Raw genomic sequence first — 14930 nt, 5'->3', positions numbered from 1 at the left:
TGGAACGTACCTCAAAATAATAAGAGCTATTTATGACAAACCCACAGCCAATATCATACTGAATGGGCAAAAACTGGAAAAATTCCCTTTGAAAACTGGCACAAGACAGGGATGCCCTCTCTCACCACTCCTATTCAACATAGTGTTGGAAGTTCTGGCTAGGGCAATCAGGCAAGAGAAAGAAATCAAGGGTATTCAGTTAGGAAAAGATGAAGTCAAATTGTCCCTGTTTGCAGATGACATGATTGTATATTTAGAAAACCCCATTGTCTCAGCCCAAAATCTCCTTAAGCTGATAAACAACTTCAGCAAAGTCTCAGGATACAAAATTAATATGCAAAAATCACAAGCATTCTTATACACCAGTAACAGACAAACAGCCAAATCATGAATGAACTTCCATTCACAATTGCTTCAAAGAGAATGAAATACCTAGGAATCCAACTTACTAGGGATGTAAAGGACCTCTTCAAGGAGAACTACAAGCCACTGCTCAGTGAAATCAAAGAGGACACAAACAAATGGAAGAACATACCATGCCCATGGATAGGAAGAATCAGTATGGTGAAAATGGCCATACTGCCCAAGGTAATTTATAGATTCAATGCCATCCCCATCAAGCTACCAATGACTTTCTTCACAGAATTGGAAAAAACTGCTTTAAAGTTCACATGGAACCAAAAAAGAGCCCACCTTGCCAAGATAATCCTAAGTCAAAAGAACAAAGCTGGAGGCATCACGCTACCTGACTTCAAACTATACTACAAGGCTACAGTAACCAAAACAGCATGGTACTGGTACCAAAACAGAGATATAGACCAATGGAACAGAACAGAGTCCTCAGAAATAATAGCACACATCTATAGCCATCTGATCTTTGACAAACGTGAGAAAAGCAAGAAATGGGGAAAGGATTCCCTATTTAATAAATGGTGCTGGGAAAATTGGCTAGCCATAAGGAGAAAGCTGAAACTGGATCCTTTCCTTACTCCTTATACGAAAATTAATTCAAGATGGATTAGAGACTTAAATGTTAGACCTATTACCATAAAAACGCTAGAAGAAAACCTAGGTAATACCATTCAGGACATAGGCATGGGCAAGGACTTCATGTCTAAAACACCAAAAGCAACGGCAACAAAAGCCAAAATTGACAAATGGTATCTAATTAAACTAAAGAGCTTCTGCACAGCAAAAGAAACTACCATCAGAGTGAACAGGCAACCTACAGAATGGGAGAAAATTTTTGCAATCTACTCATCTGACAAAGGGCTAATATCCAGAACCTACAAAGGACTCAAACAAATTTACAAGAAAAAAACAAGCAACCCCATCGAAAAGTGGGCAAAGGATATGAACAGACACTTCTCAAAAGAAGACATTCATACAGCCAGCAGACACATGAAAAAATGCTCATCATCACTGGCCATCAGAGAAATGCAAATCAAAACCACAATGAGATACCATCTCACACCAGTTAGAATGGCGATCATTAAAAAGTCAGGAAACAACAGGTGCTGGAGAAGATGTGGAGAAATAGGAACACTTTTACACTGTTGGTGGGATTGTAAACTAGTTCAACCATTATGGAAAGCAGTATGGCGATTCCTCAAGGATCTAGAACTAGATGTACCATATGACCCAGCCATCCCATTACTGGGTATATACCCAAAAGATTATAAATTATGCTGCTATAAAGACACATGCACACCTATGTTTATTGCAGCACTATTCACAATAGCAAAGACTTGGAATCAACCCAAATGTCCATCAGTGACAGACTGGATTAAGAAAATGTGGCACATATACACCATGGAATACTATGCAGCCATAAAAAAGGATGAGCTTGTGTCCTCTGTAGGGACATGTATGCAGCTGGAAACCATCATTCTCAGCAAACTATTGCAAGAACAGAAAACCAAACACCGCATATTCTCACTCATAGGTGGGAACTGAACAATGAGATCACTTGGACTGGGGAAGGGGAACATCACACACCGGGGCCTATCACGGGGAGGGGGAAGGGGGGAGGGGGCAGGGATTGCATTGGGAGTTATACCTGATGTAAATGATGAGTTGATGGGTGCTGACGAGTTGATGGGTGCAGCACGCCAACATGGCACAAGTATACACATGTAACAAACCTGCACGTTATCCACATGTACCCTAGAACTTAAAGTATAATTAAAAAAAAAAAAAGACTGAATAGTATTTCATTGTATGTATAATACCACATTATATTTATTCGTTTCTTTGTTGAAAGACACTTGAGTTGCTTCCACCTTTTGACTATTGTGAATAATGCTGTTATAAACACAGGTGTTACAAATGCATGTTTTAGTCTCTGCTTTTTAATTCCAAAAGTGAAGCGGGTGGATTATATACTAATTTTATTTTATTTTATTTTATTTGAGGAGAACCCTACTGTTTTTCATAGCTGGTGTACCATTTTTATGTTCTTACCAGCATTGCACAAGGGTTCCACATCCTCACCAATGCTTGTTATTTTGTTTTTTAAAAATAGCCTTTTTGAAGAGTGTGAAGTGGTGTCTCATTCTGGTTTTGATTTGCATTTCCCTAGTGATTAATGACCTTTAGTAGCTTTTCATGTGCTTATTGACCATTTCTTTATATTGTTGGGGAGAGGTTACCACTTAGGTCCTTTGCCTATTTTTTAATCTGATTATTTTCTTGTTGGGTCATAGAGTTTGTTTTTTTTTTAATGTATTCTGGACATTAACCCTTTATCAAAGATACAATTTACTGATACTTTCTCCCATTCTGTAGGTTGACTTTTCATTTTGTTGATAATGTCTATTGAAGCACAGGAGTTTTAAATTTGGATGTAGTTCAGTTTGTCTATTTTTATTGTTGTTGCCTTTACTTTTGTTGTCATATTCAAGAAATCATAGCCAAATCCAATGTTGTGAAGTTTTCTCCTTGGATTTTCTTGTAACATTTTTATAGTTTTAGGTCTTATGTTTAGATCTTGGATACAGTTTTAGTTAATTTTTGTATGTGGTGTAAGGTAAGGATTCAACTTCATTCTTTTGCACATATTCAGTTTTCCCATCACCTCTTGTTGAAAAGACTGTCCTTTCTCTATTGAATGGTTTTGTCACCCTTGTCGAAATTATTTGACTTACATATGATGGCGCTCTTTCTTGGCTCTCTGTTCTGTTTCATTGGACTGTACATGTTTGTCTTTATGCTAGCCCATACTGTTTTGATTACTATAGTTTTGTAGCATATTTTGAAATCAGAAAATGTGAGCCTCTTTTTTCTTTTCAAGATTGTTTTGGTTTGAGGATCCTTTGAGATTCATGTGAATTTTTTAATTTTTGTAAAAAATAAGTCATTGGGATTTTGATAGGGACTGCATTGAATCTATAGATTGCTTTGGGAAGTATGGCTTTTTTTTTTTTTTTTTGGTAAACATATACGCTAAGAGAGAGAATTCAGGGTGGGCTGCTTGTAAAGGATGAGGCAGCCAATATGGACATCTTTTTTATTTATTTATTTATTTATTTATTATTATTATACTTTAAGTTGTAGGGTACATGTGCATAACGTGCAGGTTTGTTACATGGACATCTTAACAGTGGTGAGTTTTCCAGTCCATGAACACATGATGTCTTTCCATTTATTTGTGTCTTCAGTTCCTTTCAACAATGTTTTGTAGTTTTCATTGCATCTGTTTTTCTCATCCTTGTTATGTTTATTCCTATTTTATTTTTTGTACACATTTCATGATTTTTTTAGTTATTGTTTTATCCGGTTACACAATTATAAATAAAATCTCTTTAAGTGTTTTTTAAATTTGTATGTTGCTGGTGTTTAGAAATACCATTAATTTTGTTTCCAGCAATCTCGATAAGTTCTGTTAACCACTCTAATAATTAATCTTAGATTTTTTTTTAGCATTTTCTACATAAATAAACATATCATCTGCCAATATGTAGTTTGGGTTTTCTTCCTCATCTCTATGCCTTTTGTTTTGTTAGTGTGCATCTTATTTATAAGGAATGCTTTCCACAACTATTAAGGATATCTGCCTTAGGTTTTTTAAAAAATAGTTTTTATTTGTTGTTTATTTAAGGTACACATCATGTTGTTGTAGAATACATATTGATTGTAAAAGGGTTACTATAGTGAAGCAGACTAACATATCTATCTTCTCAGATAGTTACCCATTTTATTTGTTTTAGTGGCAAGGGCAACTAAAATCTCATTCATCACAAATCCCAATACTGTACAGTTTTATTACCTGTAGCCCTCTTGTTGTACATTAGATCTCTAGACTTGTTCATCTTACATATCTGCAGTTTTGTATCCTCTGATCTGCATCTCCCTGTTTCTGCCCTCTCCCTCTTATGCACACCCCTGATAACCAATATCTTGTCTTCTATCTCTGTATAATTGAATTTTTAAAAAGATTTCACATATAAGTGAGATCATGCAATATTTTTCTTTCTGTGTCTGGCTCATTTTACTTAGGATAATGTTCTCTAGGCTCATCCATGTTGTGGCAAATGGCAATGCCTTGTTACTTTTAGGGCTAAATGATATATATACTACAATTTCTTTATCATTGTTTCTTTGATAGACACTTAGTTTGCTTTCATATCTTGGCTACTGTGAATAATGCCGTAGGAAACATGGAAGTGCAAATATCTTTATGAAGTGGTGATTTCATTTCCTTTGGGTGTATTGTCAGAAGAGGAATCAGCTGGTCATATGGTAGTTGTATTTCTTTAGAAACCTCCACACTGTTTTCCAGATGGCTGTACCAAGCCACACTCTCACCAACAGTGTAAAAGAGTTCCCTTTTCTCCATACCCTCACCAACATTTGTTTTTTGACCTTTTGATAACAGTCATCTAATGGTTGTGAGTTAGTATTTCATAATGGTTTTAATGTTCATTTCCTTGATGATTAATGATGTTCAACACCTTTCTATATATCTACTGACTATTTTTATGACTTCTTTGGAGAAATGTCTAGGCAGATTCTTTGCCCATTTTAAAATCAGTTTGTTTTTCTACTATTGAGTTTATGAGGTTTTTTTTAATATCTGTTTTGCTTGGTTTTGTTTTTTTTGTTTGTTTGTTTTTTGTTTTGTTTTGTTTTTACCTTGCTTTTTTTCTTTTTGAGGCAGAATCTTGTTCTCTTGTCCAGGCTGGAGTGAAGTGGCATGATTTTGGCTCACTGCAACCTCCACTTCCTGGGTTCCCGTGATTCTTGTGCTTCAGCCACCTGAGTAGCTGGGATTATAGGTGTGTGCCATCATGCCTGTCTGATTTTCGAACCCCTAGCCTTAAGTGATCCGCCCACTTTTGCCTTCCAAAGTGCTGGGATTACAGGCATGAGCCACTATGCCTGGCCTAGTTCTTTATATATTTTGGATATTAACTCTTTATTAGATATATGGGCTGTACATATTTTCCCCAGTCCTTAGGCTAATGTTTTATTGATTTTTTTCTTTGTTATGCAGAAGCTATAAACTTCCCTCTTAGAACTGCTTTTGCTGCAACCCATAGATTTTGCTATGTTGTGTTTCTATTGTTGTTTGTCCCAAGATATTTTTTAATTTCCCTTTTGATTTCTTCTTTAACTCATGACTTATTCAGGAGCATGTTATTTAATAGCCATGTATTTATGAAATTTTCAGGATTCCTTCTTTTATTGATTTCTAGTTTTATATCATGGTGATTTGAAACAACAATAGATACAATTTGAATCTTCTTTAATTTGTTAAGATGACTTGTTTTGTGGTTTAACATATGGTCTATCCTGGATAATGATTTATGTGGACTAGAAAAAAATGTATTGCTTTTGATGGGATGTTCTGCCTGTGTATATGAGGTCCATTTGGTCAAAGTACAATTAAGTCTAGTATTTATTTTCTCTCTAGTTTATCTATTGTTGACAGTGGGGTATTGAAGTCCCCTACTATTATTATATTGCTATCTATTTTTCCCTTCATGTTCGTTAATATTTGCTTTATAGTTTTAGTGCTCCAATGTTAGGTGCATGTAAATTTACAATTGTTATGTCCCATTGATGAACTGACCCCTTTATCATTAAATAATGATCTCTTTATTATTTGTATATTTGCTATAGTTTTTTTGTTTTGTGGTTACTGTGAGCTTATACAAAACATCTTATACTGTTATACTTAACAACTGTTAAGTTGTTATCAACTGTTTTAAGTTAATTTCTGGCACATACAAAAACTAGACTTTTACTGTCCACCCCAAAAGTCATGTTTTTGATGTCACAATAGTTGCCTTTTTATATTATGTATTCCTTAAAAACTTATTGTAGTTTTTGTTACTTTTGGCTATTTTGACTTTTAACCTTCATAATAGAGATATGTGTGGCTTACATACCACACTTACAGTTTCAAAGTATTCTGATTTGACTAAGTATTTATGTCTACTAGTGAGTTTTATACTTTACATGTATTCATGGTGGTAATTATTATAATTTTCTTTCTGCTTGAATAAGCATTTCTTGTAACACAGGTCTAGTGTCAGTGAATTCCTTCAACTTTATTTGGGGAAGACTTTATTTCTCCTTCATTTCTGAAGGATAGTTTTCCTTGGTATAGTATTCTTAGCGGGCAGATTTTTTTTTCCCCCTTTCATCATCTTGAATATGTCATCCCATTCCCCAGGCTTGCAAGGTTTCTACAGAAAAGTTCAATGATACTCTGATGGACATCCCCTTATATGTGACTTGATAGTTTTTTCTTGCTATTTTTAAAATTATTTCATTGTCTTTTCAGTTTTGACAGTTGGATTATAATGTACCTTGGAGAGAACCTTCTAAAGTTTATCTGAGGATCTTTGAGCTTCATTGACTTGTATATAAATATCTGTCTCTTCCTAAGTCCCAAGATTTAGGAAGGTTTTTTTTACCAATTATTTTATTTATATAAGCCTTTTCTGTTTTTTCCCTCTTTGGAATTCCTACAATGTGAATATTTGTTTGCTTAGTGGTATCCCATAGGCTCTCTTCATTCTTTTTCCTTTTTCTTCTCTTCTGAGTCAGTTCAGAAGCCTTCAGGCTTGATCTAGTCTGCTGTTGAACCCTCTGTGGTATTTTTTTATTTCATTGAATTCTTCAGTTCTAAGATTTTTATTTAGATTTTTAAAAATATCTCTTTTATTGAATTTCTCATTCAGATCATGGTTTAGTTTTCTAGTTTCATCGAATGGTCTGTTTTTATTCTCTTATGTTTCACTGAGTTTCCTTAGTTCATTATTTTGAATTACTTTTTAGAGAATTTGTAGATTTCTGTTTCTTTGGGGTCAGTTACTGGAGAGTTAATGTTTTCCTTTTAGTGGTTTCATATTTCCTTGCCTTTTCATGTTTCTTATGACCCTGCCTTGTTTGTACATCTGATAGTGCAGTCATATCTTTCCAACTTTACAGAGTGGGAAGGGGAAGACTTTCACCTGAAGATGGGCCTGGGAATACTGCTTGGGTATAGGACACAGTGGCTCTGCTTCTGTGTGGGTGCAGTGGTGTAGTTGTCATGTAGCTTCTAAGTTGTGATCAATGTCAGTGCACACTGTGAGTGCCTCAGTGGTCTAGACTGTAGGAGTCTGTATCAGTGATGGTGGCTGCTGAGGTTATTAGGGCAAAGGTTGTAGGGGTCTTCCTGTTCTTGTTTTCCCCCTAGTAGGGAATCTTCATTGAGGGGATTTCTTTTGGTAACAGGTCTGACATTGCACACAGGCAGCCACAGCAGCACTGGGTTGCAGGGCACAGGGGCTCAGAGCAGCTGTGGAGCCAAATTCCTGGGCTTAGGGTCCTGTGAAACTACTGGAGCACCTGGGACTTCAGGCATAGGTTCTCTCTCCAAGGCATGAGTGGATTCAGTTCTCCCACTACACAGGGTTTGTTGCTGTGGGGCATACCCCAGCAGCTTGGGCCCAGGGGGCTGGGATGTTGCCATGCTTCTGACCTTGGAGGGGGCACTGGCATGATTCTGGGGAAGAAGGTGTATCTGGAGACTCAATCCCTGGGGAGCAGTGAAGAGTCACCATTTGGGATCCAGAACCAACTGTGTAACATGGTAGCTCAGGCTCTGGGTGATGAGGAGCATGGTATACAGTGGTCACTTGGGACCCTGGCTTGATATAATAGCCTAGGCTCTATGAGGCTGGGTCCAGTGGCAACAAGGACCCAGGAATGGCAAGATACAGCTGTATCTTGGGCCCTTTGGGGTAGGAAACAATGCATCAATGACCACTCCTTGGAGAGGTAGGGTGCCTCAGCAGATTGGAATGTAGGGGGACTCGTCCAGTTTTCGGTAGATGGGGCACTGTGTCTCTTTGGCCTAGAACACAGCTCAGTCGTGGTTCTGAATCCCTGGAAGTCAAGTTGCCATATCTGATCAGCCCCAGAAGGCATAACTACTTGGGTCAGTAGAGTCTTTGGATCCCTGGGGTGGGGGGTGGGGGTACTGCATCAGCTGTGGTGCTGGGGGTGCAACTACTTTGGTATGCCAGAGGCTCAAAGCTCCTGGAAGTGTGAGGTGCTGTCTCACCAGTGGTATTGGCGGGGGAGGGGGTGGCAGTGTATGTGGGCTGGGGGAGATGTCAACTGTTTCTGTGTGCTAGAGGCGTGAGGTCTCCAATTAGTGGGAACCCACTTCAGTTCAGTTTTAAGGGGAAGGTGCACTAGCATCTAGAATTCAACACTTCTGCAGTAACTCGGCCCTATGTGGTAGGGTATAGCAGCAGTTCAGCTGGGGGATGTTATGCTACTGGGTGGATGTTGAGTTTTTCAAGTGCTTTGGTGTTTTTTTAAAAATATGGAAATAATTCTATAAAATTTCTTCTTTAATCTGTTAATATGGTAATTAGTTGATTGATTTTTCTTTTTTTAAATTTTTTTTCTAGGGTACATGTGCACAATGTGCAGGTTTGTTACACGCACACACGTGCCATGTTGGTGTGCTGCACCCATTAACTGGTCATTTACATTAGGTGTATCTCCTAATGCTATCTCTCCCCCCTCCCTCTACCCCACGACAGGCTCCGGTGTGTGATGTTCCCCACCCTGTGTCCAAGTGTTCTCGTTGTTCAGTTCCCAGCTATGAGTGAGAACATGCGGTGTTTGGTTTTCTGTCCTTGTGGTAGTTTGCTCAGAATGATTGTTTCCAGCTGAATCCATGTCCCTACAAAGGATATGAACTCATCCTTTTTTATGACTGCGTAGTATTCCATGGTGTATATGTGCCACATTTTCTTAATCCAGTCTATCATTGATGGATATTTAGGTTGGTTCCAAGTCTTTGCTATTGTGAATAGTGCCTTAATAAACATACATGTGCATATGTCTTTATAGTAGCATGATTTATAACCCCTTGGGTATATATCCAGTAATGGGATTGCTGGTTCAAATGGTATTTCTAGTTCTAGATCCTTGAGGAATCGCCACACTGTCTTCCACAATGGTTGAACTAGTTTACAGTCCCACCAACAGTGTAAAAGTGTTCCTGTTTCTCCACATCCTCTCCAGCACCTGTTGTTTCCTGACTTTTTAATGATTGCCATTCTAACTGGTGTGAGATGGTATCTCATTGTGGTTTTGATGTGCATTTCTCTGATGGCCAGTGATGATGTGCATTTTTTCATATGTCTGTTCACTGCATAAATGTCTTCTTTTGAGAAGTATCTGTTCATATCCTTTGCCCACTTTTTGATGGGGTTGTTTGATTTTTTCTTGTAAATTCATTTGAGTTCTTTGTAGATTCTGGATATTAGCCCTTTGTCTGACAGGTATCCCATTCTGTAGGTTGTCTGTTGAGTCTGATGGTAGTTTCTTTTGCTATGCAGAAGCTCTTTAGTTTAATTAGATCCCATCTCAATTTGGCTTTTGTTGCTGTTGCTTTTGGTGTTTTAGACATGAAGTCCTTGCCCATGCCTGTGTCCTGAATGGTATTGCCTAGGTTTTCTTCTAGGGTTTTTATGGTTTTAGGTCTGATGTTTAAGTCTTTAATCCATCTTGAATTAATTTTTGTATAAGGTGTAAGGAAGGGATCCAGTTTCAGCTTTCTACATATGGCTAGCCAGTTTTCCCAGCACCATTTATTAAATAGGAAATCCTTTCCCCATTTCTTGTTTTTGTCAGGTTTGTCAAAGATCACATGTTTGTAGATGTGTGGTATTATTTCTAAGGGTTCTGTTCTGTTCCGTTGGTCAATATCTCTGTTTTGGTACCAGTACTATGCTGTTTTGGTTACTGTAGCCTTGTAGTATAGTTTGAAGTCAGGTAGCGTGATGCCTCCAGCTTTATTCTTTTCGATTAGGATTGTCTTGGCAATGCGGGCTCTGTTTTGGTTCCATATGAACTTTAAAGCAGTGTTTTCCAATTCTGTGAAGAAAGTCATTGGTAGCTTGATGGGGATGGCATTGAATCTATAAATTACTTTGGGCAGTATGTCCATTTTCACAATACTGATTCTTCCTATCCATGAGCATGGAATGTTTGTCCACTTGTTTGTGTCTTCTTTTATTTTGTTGAGCAGTGGTTTGTAGTTTTCCTTGAAGAGGTCCTTCACATCCCCTATAAGTTGGATTCCTAGGTATTTTATTCTCTTTGAAGCTATTGTGAATGGGAGTTCACTCATGATTTGACTCTGTTTGTCTGTTATTGGAGTATAGGAATGCTTGTGATTTTCACACATTGATTTTGTATCCTGAGACTTTGCTGAAGTTGCTTATCAGCTTAAGGAGATTTTGGGCTGAGACGATGGAGTTTTCTAAATATACAATCATGTCATCTGCAAACAGGGATAATTTGACTTTGTCTTTTCCTAATTGAATACCCTTTATTTCTTTCTCCTGCCTGATTGCCCTGGCCACAACTTCCAACACTATGTTGAATAGGAGTGGTGAGAGAGGGCATCCCTGTCTTGTGCCAGTTTTCAAAGGGAATGCTTCTAGTTTTTACTCATTCAGTGAGATATTGGCTGTGGGTTTGTCATAAATAGCTCTTATTATTTTGAGATACATTCCATCAGTATCGAATTTATTGAGCGTTTTTAGCATGAAGTGCTGTTGAATTTTGTCAAAGGCCTGTTCTGCATCTATTGAGATAATCATGTGGTTTTTATCTTTGGTTCTGTTTATATGCTGGATTACGTTTATTGATTTGTGTATGTTGAACCAGCCTTGCATCCCAGAGATGAAGCCCACTTTATCGTGGTGAATAAGCTTTTTGATGTAGTGCTGGATTTGGTTTGCCAATATTTTATTGAGGATTTTTGCATGAATGTTCTTCAGGGAGATTGGTCTAAAATTCTCTTTTTTTGTTGTGTCTCTGCCTGACTTTGGTATCAGGATGATGCTGGCCTCATAAAATGAGTTAGGGAGGATTCCCTCTTTTTCTGTTGATTGGTATAGTTTCAGAAGGAATGGTACCAGCTCCTCTTTGTACCTGTAGTGGAATTCGACTATGAATCTGTCTGGTCCTGGACTTTTTTGGTTGGTAGGCTATTAATTGCCTCAATTTCAGAGCCTGTTATTGGTCTATTCAGGGATTCAACTTCTTCCTAGTTTAGTCTTGGGAGGGTTTATATGCTATAAAACTATACAGTTTTATAGCATATTTTGAAATTAGTATAAATTCTCCAACTTCATTGTTCTTTTTCAAAGTTGCCTTTCCATATAAATTTTAGTTCAGCTTATCAGTTTCTGCAAGATAGCTTGCAAGATTCTGATAGGAAGTGTATTGAATCTATAGGTCAGTTTAGGGAGATTGACATCTTTACATTATTGTATATTACAGTCCATGAATGTGATGTTTCTCTCTGTTTAGATCTCCTTTAATTTCTGACAACAAGGTTTTGTAGTTTTTTGCATATAGGTCTTGCAATTCTTTTTAAAATTTATTCCTAAGTACTCTTTAAAGCTGCTGTAAATGGAATTGTTTTCTTTGGTTCATTTTTGGATTTTTCTTGCTAGTATATGGAAATACAGTGGATTTTAATTTATTTCATTCTACAACTGTGTTTTTTTTTTTGTTTTGTTTTGTTTTGTTTTTTTGAGACGGAGTCTCGCTCTGCCGCCCAGGCTGGAGTACAGTGGCCGGATCTCAGCTCACGCAAGCCCCGCCTCCCGGGTTCACGCCATTCTCCTGCCTCAGCCTCTTTAGTAGCTGGGACTACAGGCGCCCGCCACCGCGCCCGGCTAGTTTTTTGTATTTTTTAGTAGAGACGGGGTTTCACGGTGTTAGCCAGGATGGTCTCGATCTCCTGACCTCGTGATCCGCCCGTCTCGGCCTCCCAAAGTGCTGGGATTACAGGCTTGAGCCACCGCGCCCGGCCTACAACTGTGTTTTTTATGACCTTGTTAAACTTGCTTACAGATGTTCCTCAACTTACGATGGAGTTAAGTCCTTATAAACTCATCATAAAGTCAAAAAGCTGTAAATTGAATGATTATAAGTTGGGGACTGTCTGTATTAGTTTGGGTAGTTTTTTTATTATTATTTTTATTCTTTAGTACTTTTTATACATAAAGGCTCATGGCATCTGTGAATAAAGTTTGTTTTAGTTCTCTATTTCTAATGTGGATGCCTTTAATTTATTTTTTTTCCTTTTTGCCCTCTTGCACTGGTTCACTCCTTGTATTTAATGTTCAGTGGAAGTTGTGATATTGGGTGTCCTTGTTTTGTCCTCAATCTTAGTGGGAAAGCATTTGGTCTTTCACCACTATGTATGATCTTTGCTGTAGATTTTTGATAAAGTTTATAGATTGAGGAAGTTTCTTTCTATTTCTAGTTTGTTGAGAGCTTTTAACATGAATGGACTTTGAATTTGGTGAAATCCTTCTTCTTGTGGGTCCATTGAGATGACTATGGGTTTTACTCTTTATTTTATTAATATGGTATGTTACATTAATTTTTGCATATTAAAATAACCTTGTATTCCTGGGTTAATTCCTGCTTTGTCATGATATATAATAGTTTTTATATGTTGTTGGCTTCTTGCCAAGGGCATGTTTATGAGGGGTATTTATCTGTAGTTTTCTTGTGATGTTTTCGTCTGGCTTTTGTGTTATGGCGATTCTGGCCTTACGGAATGTAAGGGGAAGTATTCTTTCCTGCTCTATTTGAGAAACCATTTCCATAGGATTGGTATTATTTCTTTCTAAATGTTTGGGTGAGTTTACCAGTAAAGCCATCAGGGCTTGGGTTTTTCTTTGTGGGAAGATTTTAAATTACCAGTTAAGTTTTTTTCCCCTTGTTTTTGGTCTATTGAGATTTTTCTATATCTGCTGGAATCAGCTTTGATAATTCATGTCTTCCTAGGAATTTGTCTTTTTCATCTTAAGTGATCTCACTTATTATAAAGTTCTTGGCCGGGCGCGGTGGCTCACATCTGTAATCCCAGCACTTTGGGAGGCCAAGGCAGGTGGATCATGAGGTCAAGAGATCGAGACCATCCTGGCCAACATGGTGAAACCCCATCTCTACTAAAAATACAAAAATTAGCTACTATTTACATGGTATGTCTTCTGTTCTTATACCCTCATCCTTTTTGTGTTTTTGTATCTCATATCTGTCTCTTGTAGGCTGTACATAGTTGGGTTTTACTTTTCTATCTGGTTTGCTAATTTCTGCCTTTTGATTGGAATGTTTAGTCAATTCTCATTTGATGTAATTTTTGGTATGACTGAATTTATGTCCGCCATTTTGATACTTGTTTTCTATATGTCTCAAGTCTTTTTTGTTCTCCTTTACCTTTTGTTTTTATTAAACCACTTTTTGTTGTATTATTTTCTTCATTATTTAAAAATTATTTTTGTTACTTTAATAGTTGCTTTTTGGATTATAGTATTCATCTTGACTTATATTCTACTTTCGGATAAAACTAAATTAATTTTGTTAAAATAGAACAACTTTGTACCAAAGTTCTGGCCTCCTCTTTCATTCTTCCCCTTGCGTTACTGTTTTCACATATCTTACATATAAATGTCATAAATGAAACATTAATCTTATAAATTATTTCTTTATACAGTTCTATATTTTTAAAAGAACTAAGATAATAAAAGAGAAAATATATTTATACATTGTGTGTGTGTGTGTGTGTTAACAGTTTGTTTCTTTTTATTTATTCTAATTTATTGTACTTTAAATTCTGGGATACATGAGGGGAGTGGTGAGGAAAGCTGGCTATGCATGCTGTATGAATTAAAATAGAAGGATGCTACTTGTCTCACCATTTCAGTATGTAGATTTTCACTTAAACTTCCTGTTTTCAGTGTATTATCTCACCTCCAATTTGCCTTCTGTCCTGAATGCAGGTCCTTTTGTTCAGCCCCTCTAGGGAGTAATCTCTTCATCTTCTGCTGGCGTGGGGAGATTTGGAGACCTGCTGTATTTTAAGGCTTTCCAAGTCTGCTTATTTTTATCCTCAACCTTTATCCCTTCCCTCATAAGTGAATAGTTTTTTTCAATTGCTGAACTCTTAATGGAATTTTGCTAGTAGAGTCACCTTGCTTATTAGTTTCCCTCTGAAAGCTTAGATTTCAGCTTTCTCAGGATTGCTTCTCAGCTTTTGAAATATTGATGTCCATTTTTTGTGATTATTTCCTCTTCTTTGTTTTTGTGAGTTTATGCCTTTTCTATTCTTTTTTGTGGTTTAATTGTGTTTTTGGAAGGGAATAGAGATAAATATAGTTTTCAACAGCCATATTCAAATGACAGTCTTTGAGCTAATGCTTAAACCCATGCCTGGGTCCAGAAGTCCATTTCATAACTGATATCTCTATTGTTTCCCAAACGTTTAATTAGCAATATACCTGGGATTTAGTAGGCACTCTAAGAAGAATATTAAAAAAAAAAATAGCCCTTTAGACTGTATAAGCCTATGTGTCCTAATTGTATTTTTGAGCCTCATGAGATTT

General features: G+C 37.1%; 1 protein-coding gene across 2 annotated transcripts in view; it reads left to right on the top strand.

The window, feature by feature from the left end:
- The window catches only part of SCAPER (S-phase cyclin A associated protein in the ER), a 583444-nt gene that overhangs the window by 205075 nt on the left and 363439 nt on the right, over nt 1-14930 (top strand). The window lies entirely within an intron of this gene.

The sequence above is a fragment of the Theropithecus gelada genome, chromosome 7a (assembly GCF_003255815.1).
Source record: "Theropithecus gelada isolate Dixy chromosome 7a, Tgel_1.0, whole genome shotgun sequence".
Lineage (NCBI taxonomy): Eukaryota > Metazoa > Chordata > Mammalia > Primates > Cercopithecidae > Theropithecus > Theropithecus gelada.
This window is presented reverse-complemented; position numbering and strand designations above follow the sequence as displayed.